We start from the raw sequence: 12788 nt of genomic DNA on the forward strand, positions 1-12788 counted from the left end.
TTTATATTAAATCATAAAATCTTTTAGATCAAATCTAAATTTTCATAATTTTCAATCAAAGTAATTTTGATGAATTAAGATTAGATGTAACTAGTTTCTTCACAACTTGTATCACATAGAACAACACATAGAGTTTCAAGATCTAGGATTTTGCAAGAAAGTAAGTTTTCTCTTTTCGCTTTCTTCTTCATGGGACCTCACAGTGGCACCCCTACATGCCATGAAGAGTATCCCATTGAATGGGAAGAGAGGGTTATGTAACCATACTTGCTCCTATGATCGGATGGTTTGGTGATTACCCAATTCAAGTACTTTGTTACTTAGAACATCTAATCTAATTCACATATCATATATGCAAAAATTTAGATCAAATCTAAATTGTATTAGATCTGATTTTACATTAGATTATACCTAAAATCAGATCATAATACATCTCAGGCATTGCTAAATCTAGATTTTAACTCTACATGCATATATATTCATGTCATAACAAACCTAGCTCTGATACTATTTGAAGGAAAACATGGTGGGTGATGTGCTTGTATTTTTAAAAATTTTTACAGTGAAATATATATAGATTAAATAATTTAATCTATAATATATGCATAGATCAAATCTAAATCACCATACAGGATCTATAACATGAACTAATATGCATGTATGCGCATCTAAAATCTAAAATTCAGTAAGTATGGGATATATCTAATCTATATTTAGATCATATCTAAATATTAATTGAATACAAAACTTTATATCTAAGCATAGATAGTAGATCACCATATTCAAAATTTATGATAGATGATTCTTCATGATGCTTGGCAACCACACACGCGTCCAACCTCTACAGGTATCCACACGAAGTGCTCATGCTGATCGATCTCTTCGGAAGTGCTAGCTCATGAAGACACCATCCATTAGCTGATTTAAGAGGAACATGATAAAAATAAAGAATAAAGAGATCTTCTCTTTTTTCTTCTTGAATCCATGCATTTGATCTTTACAATAGAGATCAAGAGAAGAATCCTTTCTTCTCAATTTTTACGCATAAGAGAGAACCTTTCTCTCTTCCTTTCACACCCTTAAGAAAAATTTTTCTTCTTTAATTTTTTATAATAAAAATTAGATCTAATCTAATTTTTCATACTGAAAATCATATAAAATTTTAAGATTTAGAAAAAATTCAAAAGAGGGATCCAAGAGAAGAACCGTTCTTCTCTCTTCTTCTCCCTTTTTCTTCTTGATCTAGAACTCTAGAAATCCCCAAATGCCCAATCAATTTTTTTTAGTATTTCTTTTCTAAATTATTATGTTAAAAATTAGATTTAATCTAATTTTTATCTTAAAAAAATAAAAAAAAAATCTAAAAGAAGAACTCTTTCTTCTTCAAGGCTGTGCACAAGAAAGAAAATCCATCTTCTTCCTTAATCTAGAACTCTAAAATACCCCAAACCCCAACCAAATTTTTTTTGATTTTTTTTTTAAATTTATATATTAAAAATTAAATCTAATCTGATTTTTATCTTAAAAAAAATGTAAAAAAAATCTAAAAGAAGAACTCCTTCAAGGCTGCGCGTAAGAAAAAAGATCCATCTTCTTCCTTGATCTATCTATCATTGGGAAGTACTTTTCTTCTCTAATTTTTTGCTGTATAACCAGTAGAAAAGTCTCTTTTTGATGCCTAAAAATCAATAAAAAAAAATCTCAAAAATATACCAAGATGGGAAGGAGAGGAGGGGTTGGCGTGTGGATATTGGGGTGTCCAACTCTTGGACGCCCCCTCCTTGTTTTGGCGACAAAAAAAGAAGGAGAGACTCCCATCTTTCTCATGGAAGAAATAAAGAGGTGCACACTTCTTTTGGGGTGTGGGATCTCACACTAAAAGGATTTGAGGCATAGAGAATTAATAGCATATGGGTTGGTTCCAAGTTGGTTAAGTCCTATTCGAAATAGGATTCAAGATCTTGATCAAATTCTAACTAATTCTTGGATCCAATCCTAACTAACTTAAGAATTAGTTATAATAAACTAACTAATTAGATCCTAACTCAATTATTAGACTCCAACTTAATTTCTAATTAGTTAGATTAAAACCCCATTGATCCAGGGATTGATTCCTAATGGATTCAAGAAAGCTATTTGATAATAAGGCTTGATCCAATCAAACCTATTATCTAATAGGATTTGATCCAATCAAAGCCTATATTAAACTAATCTCATTAATTTAATTTTGTATCTCTGAGATCAATTGAAACAAGCTCTGTCATTCAATAAGACTGCATCCAATCAATCCAAAGCCAATCTAATTGAATCCAATTCAATTAGATCTAATCCAATCCTCATTACTCAATCAAATTGAGCCAATTAATAATCATATTATTAATTAATTATTTTTTAATTTACTAATTATTAGTAAATAATTTATTACAATCTTTGCATAGGATTAATCATCAATCAAATTGATAATTAAATCCTTCAATGATTCATAATCGTCGATTAGTTATTTGATCAGACAGGTACTTTTATGTGTGTGACCCCATAGGTTCGAGCTTAAGTCAGTAGCATAAGAATAATTCTTGTACTAATCGATGTAACTATCTAGCAATGAGACCCAACATCCGGATAGGCTGAGTGTATGTCTAGCAACACTCTAGAACCCATGTGGATATAGTTACTGTATAATTCATCCCTTTGACACTTGATGCTCAAGGATGACTTTGGGTTAAACTGTCAACCCAGGATGAGTGATCCACATTGTGTCTCAACTTCAAAAATCTTGTGACTCCTCACTAGGACTATTTTGGTCAAAATTTTGCTGAATTGAAACACAATGATGTATCATCTTCAATTTTACTTGGAGCAATCAATTCCATCTTGACTCGCACTCAGACTTCACAAATACTTGACTATACCTGTTGGTGCAAAAATCCGCCTGCGCCGGAGAAGCTGGAGTTGAGGAAGCCGCGGTCGCCATCGGGACCTGCAAGGGAAGTCTAAACCGGAGGTGGGGTTGCTCCGGCAAGACCCTCCGACGATCAAGTCAGTTCTCTGCCTCAACAAGAATGGAGTGCTCGAACGGAGAGTTTAGCAGAGTTTTGAGATAAGGCAAAAGAGCTTAAAGAATAACGTATCTGAGTCCCCCTTTTATAGGCGGGGGAGGCAATGGACTGATGGCGACGTTTGTAACCGCCTAGTAGTGGGTCGCCCATGGTCAGGGGAATTGATTGCGAAATATAATGGAGCAGATACGTGGGCATCACCTCGACCCGCCACGTGGAGTCTGTTACGAGGGGTGGAGCAGCGTCCGTTGTCAGGAGAATCGCATGGTATCCATCGCAGGAGGTGGAGCAGATTCGTGGCCGTCACTATGGCTTGCCAGAGGATAGTGGAGCTGTGCGGAGTCCGCCACAGGAAGTGGAGCAGGGCGGCTATGGCCACTACGGCTTGTCAGGGAATGATGGTACTGTGCGGAGTCCACCACAGGAAGTGGAGCAGGGTCGTGGCCATTTTGAGGGCCTGTCAGGAGGCGCGGATCTGTCGACTGGAGCTCGGTAACGACCGGAGCCCGATTTCTGTAGGAGTCCTGACGGAGCAGCAGTTGATACTGAGAGCGGAGCCCGGCTCCCGTGGGAGTCCGGGCGGAGCTGCGCTGATGTCGACAGTGGAGCTCGGCTCCCGTAGGAGTCCGGGCGGAGCTGCACTTGCTGATGGCGGTGGAGCCCGGCTCCCATAGGAGTCCGGGCGGAGCTGCACTGTAAACAAAGTTAAGGGTGAAATCCGGCTCTGATAGGAGTCCGGATTGAGCTTACCAGCCGCCGATACTGAGAGCGGAGCCCGGCTTCCGTAGGAGTCCGGGCGGAGCTGCGCTGATGTCGACAGTGGAGCTCGGCTCCCGTAGGAGTCCGGGCGGAGCTGCACTTGCTGATGGCGGTGGAGCCCGGCTCCCATAGGAGTCCGGGCGGAGCTGCACTTGCTGGTGGCGGTGGAGCCCGGCTCCCGTAGGAGTCCGGGCGGAGCTGCACTTGCTGGTGGCGGTGGAGCCCGGCTCCTGTAGGAGTCCGGGCGGAGCTGCACTTGCTGGTGGCGGTGGAGCCCGGCTCCCATAGGAGTCCGGGCGGAGCTGCACTTGCTGATGGCGGTGGAGCCCGGCTCCCGTAGGAGTCCGAGCGGAGCTGCACTTGCTGATGGCGGTGGAGCCCGGCTCCCGTAGGAGTCCGGGCGGAGCTGCACTTGCTGGTGGCGGTGGAGCCCGGCTCCCGTAGGAGTCCGGGCGGAGCTGCACTCGCTGGTGGCGGTGGAGCCCGGCTCCCGTAGGAGTCCGGGCGGAGCTGCACTCGCTGGTGGCGGTGGAGCCCGGCTCCCGTAGGAGTCCGGGCGGAGCTGCACTCGCTGGTGGCGGTGGAGCCCGGCTCCCGTAGGAGTCCGGGCGGAGCTGCACTTGCTGATGGCGGTGGAGCCCGGCTCCCGTAGGAGTCCGGGCGGAGCTGCACTTGCTGGTGGCGGTGGAGCCCGGCTCCCGTAGGAGTCCGGGCGGAGCTGCACTTGCTGGTGGCGGTGGAGCCCGGCTCCCGTAGGAGTCCGGGTGGAGCTGCACTTGCTGATGGCGGTGGAGCCCGGCTCCCGTAGGAGTCCAGGCGGAGCTGCACTTGCTGGTGGCGGTGGAGCCCGGCTCCCGTAGGAGTCCGGGCGGAGCTGCACTTGCTGATGGCGGTGGAGCCCGGCTCCCGTAGGAGTCCGGGCGGAGCTGCACTTGCTGGTGGCGGTGGAGCCCGGCTCCCGTAGGAGTCCGGGCGGAGCTGCACTTGCTGATGGCGGTGGAGCCCGGCTCCCGTAGGAGACCGGGCGGAGCTGCACTTGCTGGTGGCGGTGGAGCCCGGCTCCCGTAGGAGTCCGGGCAGAGCTGCCGTGGGTTCCAGCTGTGGGTATTTTATACCCAACACCAGTCCCCCTACATTCGAGTTTTGAATTTCAAATGAAGGAAGTACACAGAAGTACAGCCGGAATCGTCCCTTCGAATCCCGCGCCCCGCCGCTCCCAGATATTTTGGCATTAAATGAGCGCGTGCCGGAGTCTTTTCGAATTGGGGCGGTACGAGAGGATGCTTCGAAGACCCCGCAGGTATGCTGGCCTAGGTATGGTGCAATTATGACCCTGCCAACCGCCAGCCGCCTTCAGCCGCCTGCCACGGGGAGTGGGACACGCGTCGGATGCGGACTGGCCTGGGGGGATTCGAGATCATTATGGCGCCGGATCCCAGGGCCTATTTAAACCCGTCCTCCCCCTTCAGGCGCCCCACTCCGTTTCTGATTTCTTGCTGGCGTCTGTCATCTCCCCGAGAGTCTGCTCTAACGAACGCCCTCTCGAGCCATAGGCGCCTTCCGTTTCTCGCTCCCCAGGCCTCCAGAGCAAGATAGGTTAGTGCCCACCTTCTTCTTCTTACCGCCTAGGGTCCTCTCCTCCTTTCACTTTTGTATTTTCTCCTGAGTTGACCTCCGGTGTCTCCCTCCCCTCTCGTCTTGCTTTTCTAGGGTCCTTTAGGTTCTCCCCCAAAGAAAAATGTCTTCCGATTCTTCTGCCCCCGCAAGTTCTGGGAGTTCTTCTGCTTCAAAACCCCAGGCCCCTGTCTCTGCGGATGAACCCGCGTTCGGGGCAGGGCCTCGCCCGATTTTCGCACCGGGCACCATTCCTTGTTTGTCGACTCCGGACGAACTTCTCCTGATAAGGGCTCGGTACGGGGTCCCTTCAGAGTACGACCTGGAGCTTCCTGGCCCCTCTGACCGGGCCAGCGCTCCCCCTCCTGGTCGCTTTTGTTTGTACCAGGAGGCATTCCGTGCCGGACTCCGGCTTCCGCTCCCTGCTTTTGTTGCCGCCTTCTTTCGTTTCTTAGACATTTCTCTCGCCTCTGTCGCCCCGAATTCCTTTAGGTTTTTGATAGGGTTTCTCTCTCTCTGTCACATAGCCGAGGTCCAGCCTTCCCTCTCCCTGTTCAGACATTTCTACACCTTCAAATGCCATCCTTCAGCGAAGGACTGGTGGTACTTCTCCCCCCAGTTCGGTAAGAAGGGGTTGCTGAAGGGCGCCCCTTCTTCGATTCATAACTGGAAGGGGAAATTTCTCTTCATTTACTGTCCGACCCTGGAACTGGGCCTGCCCCCTTGGGGGTCTCTGAGGGATTCCGTCCGTCGGGCTCCCAGCCTGGGAGAGGACGACCTTCAGGCCGCCCAGAAGCTCCTGAGTTACCCCGCTCCTTCTCTTCCGAACCTACTGAGGGAGCAGCTTCTTTTCAACATCGGCCTGAGCCCTCAGGATCCAGCAAGTATATATCTTTCCTTTTCTTGTCTTCTTCTTCTCTCTCTTTCTTTCTCTCCTCTTTTTCCTTTCTTCTTCTCTCTTTTTTTTTTTTTTTTTTTTTGACTCTGGACTGATCGATGCCGCTTTTTCCTTCTTCTTTTCTTTTCTTTTTTTTTTTTTTTTTTTTTTTTTTAGCAATGGACGCCGAAGCCACACGGATGCTCGCCAAGGCCATGAGAGCCCAGAAAAGGAAGGGCGCGACGACTTCTGGCTCGGCGAAGAGGGCCAGGGTGGAGGAGACGAGCTTGGCCGCCCCTGCCCAGGCGACCCCGGCAATCGACATTCCTTCGGATGCCGAGCCAGCGGCCCCCCGGGCCCCCTCAAGGAGCCCGCCGACCGGGGTCCCCATTCTGGAGGTCCGCCCCGCGGAGGCGCCCGCCGCGGGGAGGAGGAGAAAATCGGTGGCCCGCCGGCCGAGCAGTCACCGAACCGCTGCAGACGAGTCCGTCTGCTCCGAGGGGGGATCGGAGAACCCCTTCAACGATAAGGCTCTGATTCGTCGGCTGCTCGATGGTTGCATTCTGTCCGATGTCGTGGAGAGGATCGACCGTGCCGATCCCGAGCAGTGGGCCTGGGACACCTTGGGGTCCTTTCTTGAGGTAAGCGGATTTTTACTGGCACAGTTGCTCGGTCTTCGTTGTGATTCTCTATCTGTCCCTGCAGATCGGGCACCAGCTCTTCGCCTACGTCGAGGCGTCGGGCCGCATGAGAAGGGATCTTCTTCGGGCGGAGGAGCACTGCCAAGACGAGGTTGCTCGTCTTCAAGCGAAGACGGCCGAGGTGGCCGCCCTCCGGGAGGCCCTGGAGAGAGAGAGACAAGACCGGGAAGAGGAAAGACGAGTCCGGGAGGAGGAGAGGCGAAGCTTGGAGGAGTCGGCAAGGAAGGCGGAGGCCGAGGTCGCCCATCTGGCCGAGCAAACTCCGGTTCTGGTCTCGGAGGCCAGGACCCTTACGGTGGAGGAGTTCAAGGCCTCCGCGGAGATGAGGGAGCTGAACGTCCAGTTCGGCCTGGAGGCGTTCACCAAGGGGTTCGAGCTCTGCCGGGAGAGGGTGGCCAGCCGATACCCCGACCTTGATCTCGGTTTTTTGGAGGAGTCTGACGACGAGGCCGCCCCTCCGTCTGCTGCTGCCGCAGTCGCGCCCCCCGGGCCGAGCTCTCCACCCCCCGCCCTCGAGGTCTGAGACCTCCGATCTTGTATCTTTCTTTTGTCGCCATATTTCCTTTCCGCTTGTCTTCAAAATTAATTAATAAAGTTGAATTTCTTATTGGATGGCCTTTCCTTCCCCCCGCTCCTTCTTTTCTGCCTTTCTTCTTGTAATAAGTTGGTCTTTGACGTTTGCTTCTTCCGATGGTAGTGTCCCGCCGAAGTACTCCCCTTGCCTCTGGGTGTCCCACTGAAGTCAACTATCCAACGGCTAAAAAAGGAGGTCCTTCACCTGACGAAGAAGCTGAAAAAATTGGAGGACGAGCTCCGCAAGTCGAAAAAATGCTATTCCGAGGCCGCCGCTGAGGCCGCCCACTTCAGGAGTCTCCAAGTGAAAGCAATCATGGACTACAGCCGGAGGAAGGCGAACTTCGCAAAGGAGCTCGAGGAATGCACGAAGAGCGCCAGCGACCGAACTTGGGCTCAAGAAGCCAGGATCAGCGCCCTTAAGGTGGAGCTGTCAGCTGCGAAGAGGAAGATCGGCCAACTGGAAGGGAACTCATCCCGGCTCACAGCGCGGGACGAGCAGATATGGTCACAAAAAGTTTTCAACCTCCAGAGGCAGCTTCAAGATGCTAAGGTGAGCCACGATGTGCAGCGGGCCAGCTGGCGCCGGCAGGTAGAAGAGTACAAAGGGAGATTCCGTCGGGCGGCGGACGAGGTTGTTCATCTCCAGGGGCAGTTGGTCACTAGGGCGCAGCTTGCTAACGTCCAAGATACCGAAGAGCTCCAAGCCTTGAGAGGCACCGTCGAAGGGATTTCTGTCTCCCTTGGGGAGAAGATAGCCGAGCTCCAACAAGTAAAAATCCAACTGGGGCTTGAGCGGAAGGCCGTCGTGGACGCAGAGGCGGAGTCTGAAGTTTTGCGGAAGTGGCATCGGGAAGCGGAGGCTGAGAGCCGGCGACTTCGTCAGGCGCTCCAGGATATGCTGCAAAAGAAGGAAGAACAAGAGGAAACGGTGGAGAGCCTGAGGCAGTCCTGGTCGAGGGATGGAGGTGATCACCCTAGGTTAGAGGGTGCAGGACCTCCTTAGAGTCCTTTTGTAGTCACCCTCTTTTTGTAGCTGCCCCTTTTTCTCTTGTCGTTTTGTCCCTCCTTCTCTGGCCGTCCTGGCCCTGTAGTACATATATCGAAAATGAGGAAAAAGCACTTTGTGTTACCTTGTCCGCGCATAGCACCAATATTGTCGTTTGTTGACCCTTTCTCGTCGTTTGGCCTGTTTGGCTTAGAGGTCGTCGTGGGAAGGGGCTCTTCCCTTCCATCCGATCTCGTCATGTGGCCAAGCCTCGCCACCATTCTTAACCCTTGCTGGCGAAGTAGCGGATGGAACCCGGCTTTCTTGGGAGCCCGGGCGAAGTCTTTCTTAGCGGTTGAACCCGGCTCCCGTAGGAGTCCAGGCGAAGTTTACCTGGCGGTTGAACCCGGCTCCCGTAGGAGTCCGGGCGAAGCTTTCCTGGCGGCGGAACCCGGCTCCCGTAGGAGTTCGGACGAAGCTTTCCTGGCGATGAAACCCGGCTCCCATAGGAGTCCGGGCGAAGCTTTCCTGGCGGTGGAACCCGGCTCCCGTAGGAGTCCGGGCGAAGCTTACCTTGGTGGTGGAACCCGGCTCCCGTAGGAGTCCGGGCGAAGCTTACCTTGGTGGCGGAACCCGGCTCCCGTAGGAGTCCGGGTCTTCCATTTTGCTTGAGCCGGTGCGAGGTTCTCATTATCAGCCTGGCTTGTGGGGGCGCATTAGGGCGCTGTAAGGCCTCTCCCCCCTTCGGTCTAAAAGAACCGAGTCTTCAACTTTGCTCATGTCAGGACGAGGTTCTCCTTCTGTTCCTGACATGGCTGTGGGGGCACATTAGGGCGTTGCGAGGCCTCTCCCCCCATCCGGTCTAAAAGAACCGGGCCTTCGACTTTGCTCAAGTTAGGGCGAGGTTCTCCTCCTGTCCCTAACAGGGCTGTGGGGGCACATTAGGGCGTTGTAAGGCCTCTCCCCCCATCCGATCTAAAAGAACCGGGCCTTCGACTTTGCTCAAGTTAGGGCGAGGTTCTCCTCCTGTCCCTAACAGGGCTGTGGGGGCACATTAGGGCGTTGTAAGGCCTCTCCCCCCATCCGGTCTAAAAGAACCGGGCCTTTGACTTTGCTCATGTCAGGACGAGGTTCTCCTCCTGTTCCCGACATGGCCGTTGTTTTTGGAGGGGTCATATCCAGTCATAATACATCCACGTTAAGTAGGAGGAGCGCGTTAGCTAGAAAGAAAAGTAGATTCAAAACAAAATAGTAAGCAATACATTTACAGTTCTCCCGCTCCTCCTTGAGGCCCTCCGGCGATGGAGTCGATGGTCCCGATAGGAGGCCGGTCCCCGGGCTGCTCCTCCCTTTTCTGTGGTTCGGGCGGTGGGAGGGCTCTCGGTCGGTCTCCTCTACCCTCAGGCCTGCGGTGGATGAATCTGTCGAGTCGGCCTCACCGGATGAGCTCCTCGATCTCGTCCTGGAGCTGGATGCATTCTTCGATGTCGTGGCCGTGGTCGCGGTGGTAGAGGCAGAACTTGTTGGGGTTGCGCTTCCCGGGGTGCGTGCGCATCCTCTCCGGCCTAGGAAGCAGCTCCCTGACCTCCATCAGTACCTGGGCCTTCGAGGCGTTGAGGGGGGCGTAGCTGCGGAACTTCCCTGGCGGGGAACCCCGCCGAAACCTGTTGTCCGGGCTCCTCTGCCTGCGCGCCCGGGGGGAGTATGGGCGTGCTTATGCCCAGGAGGGGATCGGGAGCGAGGCCGGGCTTCCTTTGGCCTCTTCTCAACTGCGAGCTTACCAGAATTTCCCGCCTGGCGCTCCCTCGCAGTCTCTTCATCTTTCATTCTGAAGGCCTCTTCCGCTCGGGCGTATCCTTTAGCCCGAGCCAGCAGATCAGCGAAATCCCTGGGGTACTTCTTCTCCAGGGAGTATAAGAGATCATTCTTCTGAAGGCCGCCTTTCAGGGCGGCCATGGCAACTGACTGGTCCAAGTTCCGGACTTCCAACGCCGCGATGTTGAAGCGGTTGATGTAGGCCCGTATGGACTCCCCTTCCCTCTGCTTGATGTTGATGAGGGACTCCGAACCTTTTCGGGGACGTCGGCTACTGACAAAATGGGCCACGAATTGGTGGCTCATTTGGTCAAAGGAGAATACGGTACCCAGCTTCAGAGCTGAGTACCAGTTTCTTGCTGCTCCCTTCAAGGTAGACGGGAAAGCCCGGCACAAGATGGCATCAGGAGCACCGTGGAGCAGCATCATCGTTCGAAAGGCCTCCAGATGATCGACCGGGTCCGACGTCCCGTCGTAGCTTTCGAACTGAGGAAGCTTGAAATTCGGCGGGATCGGTTCCTGCATAATCATTTGGGAGAAGGGAGGGTCAGTGCAGATATCCTCACCGTAAGAGGGAGGCGCATGGCGGAGTTCTTCGATCCGCCGGTTCATCTCCTGGAGCCTCCGGTCCAGGAAATCCTCTCGACTTTGAGTCTCGAGGGTCCTTTGGCAGAACGGGGGCAGGGATCTCCCAGGGGTGGAGTCGTGGTCCGATTGAGGGCTCTCCACCCTTGGATTCGCCTTCCTGGGAAGGACGGGGCGGCTGGCCCAGGTGGCCCGCCCTGCCGCCGGGTTCTGGCATTCCGGAGATGCCCCTTCCGGATGCGCCGACGCCTGCGGCGGCTGCTGCTGCATTGCCTGTACGGCCTCGACGAGGCCTTTGACCTGCTGTGCCAGCAAGTCAAACTGCTCCACGCCGACCGCCGTCGTCGGAGGGGGAGGAGGAGCTGGCTGAGAAACGGGAGGTGAGGCCGGAGCCTGAGATCTGGCCGCGGAGGTCGTGGACCGCCGGGTGGACGCCCTGCGCGGAGGCATCGGGTGTCGATCTCGCGGGGGAGGATTAGGAGTAGATGACGGAGAGATGGCCGGAGACGGCTCCGTTGAGCGCTCCTTCAAGAACAAGGGTGCTACGAAGACATAGGGCCCTTCCTCTAGCGCCAATCCTGTTGGTGCAAAAATCCGCCTGCACCGGAGAAGCTGGAGTTGAGGAAGCCGCGGTCGCCGCCGGGACCTGCAAGGGAAGTCTAAACCGGAGGTGGGGTTGCTCCGGGAAGACCCTCCGACGCTCAAGTCAGTTCTCTGCCTCAACAAGAATGGAGTGCTCGAACGGAGAGTTTAGCAGAGTTTTGAGATAAGGCAAAAGAGCTTAAAGAATAACGTATCTGAGTCCCCCTTTTATAGGCGGGGGAGGCAACGGACTGATGGCGACGTTTGTAACCGCCTGGTAGTGGGCCGCCCATGGTCAGGGGAATTGATTGCGAAATATAATGGAGCAGATACGTGGGCATCACCTCGACCCGCCACGTGGAGTCTGTTACGAGGGGTGGAGCAGCGTCCGTTGTCAGGAGAATCGCATGGTATCCGTCGCAGGAGGTGGAGCAGATTCGTGGCCGTCACTGTGGCTTGCCAGAGGATAGTGGAGCTGTGCGGAGTCCGCCACAGGAAGTGGAGCAGGGCGGCTATGGCCACTGCGGCTTGTCAGGGAATGATGGTACTGCACGGAGTCCGCCACAGGAAGTGGAGCAGGGTCGTGGCCATTTTGAGGGCCTGTCAGGAGGCGCGGATCTGTCGACTGGAGCTCGGTAACGGTCGGAGCCCGGTTTCTGTAGGAGTCCTGACGGAGCAGCAGTTGATACTGAGAGCGGAGCCCGGCTCCCGTGGGAGTCCGGGCGGAGCTGCGCTGATGTCGATAGTGGAGCTCGGCTCCCGTAGGAGTCCGGGCGGAGCTGCACTTGCTGATGGTGGTGGAGCCCGACTCCCGTAGGAGTCCGGGCGGAGCTGCACTGTAAACAAAGTTAAGGGTGAAATTCAGCTCTGATAGGAGTCCGGATTGAGCTTACCAGCCGCCGATACTGAGAGCGGAGCCCGACTTCCGTAGGAGTCCGGGCGGAGCTGCGCTGATGTCGACAGTGGAGCTCGGCTCCCGTAGGAGTCCGGGCGGAGCTGCACTTGCTGGTGGCGGTGGAGCCCGGCTCCCGTAGGAGTCCGGGCGGAGCTGCACTTGCTGGTGGCGGTGGAGCCCGGCTCCCGTAGGAGTCCGGGCGGAGCTGCTCTTGCTGGTGGCGGTGGAGCCCGGCTCCTGTAGGAGTCCGGGCGGAGCTGCACTTGCTGATGGCGGTGGAGCCCGGCTCCCGTAGGAGTCCGGGCGGAGCTGCACTCACTGGTGGCGGTGGAGCCCGGCTCCC

The sequence above is a fragment of the Elaeis guineensis genome, chromosome 6, assembly GCF_000442705.2.
Source record: "Elaeis guineensis isolate ETL-2024a chromosome 6, EG11, whole genome shotgun sequence".
Taxonomy (NCBI): Eukaryota; Viridiplantae; Streptophyta; class Magnoliopsida; order Arecales; family Arecaceae; genus Elaeis; species Elaeis guineensis.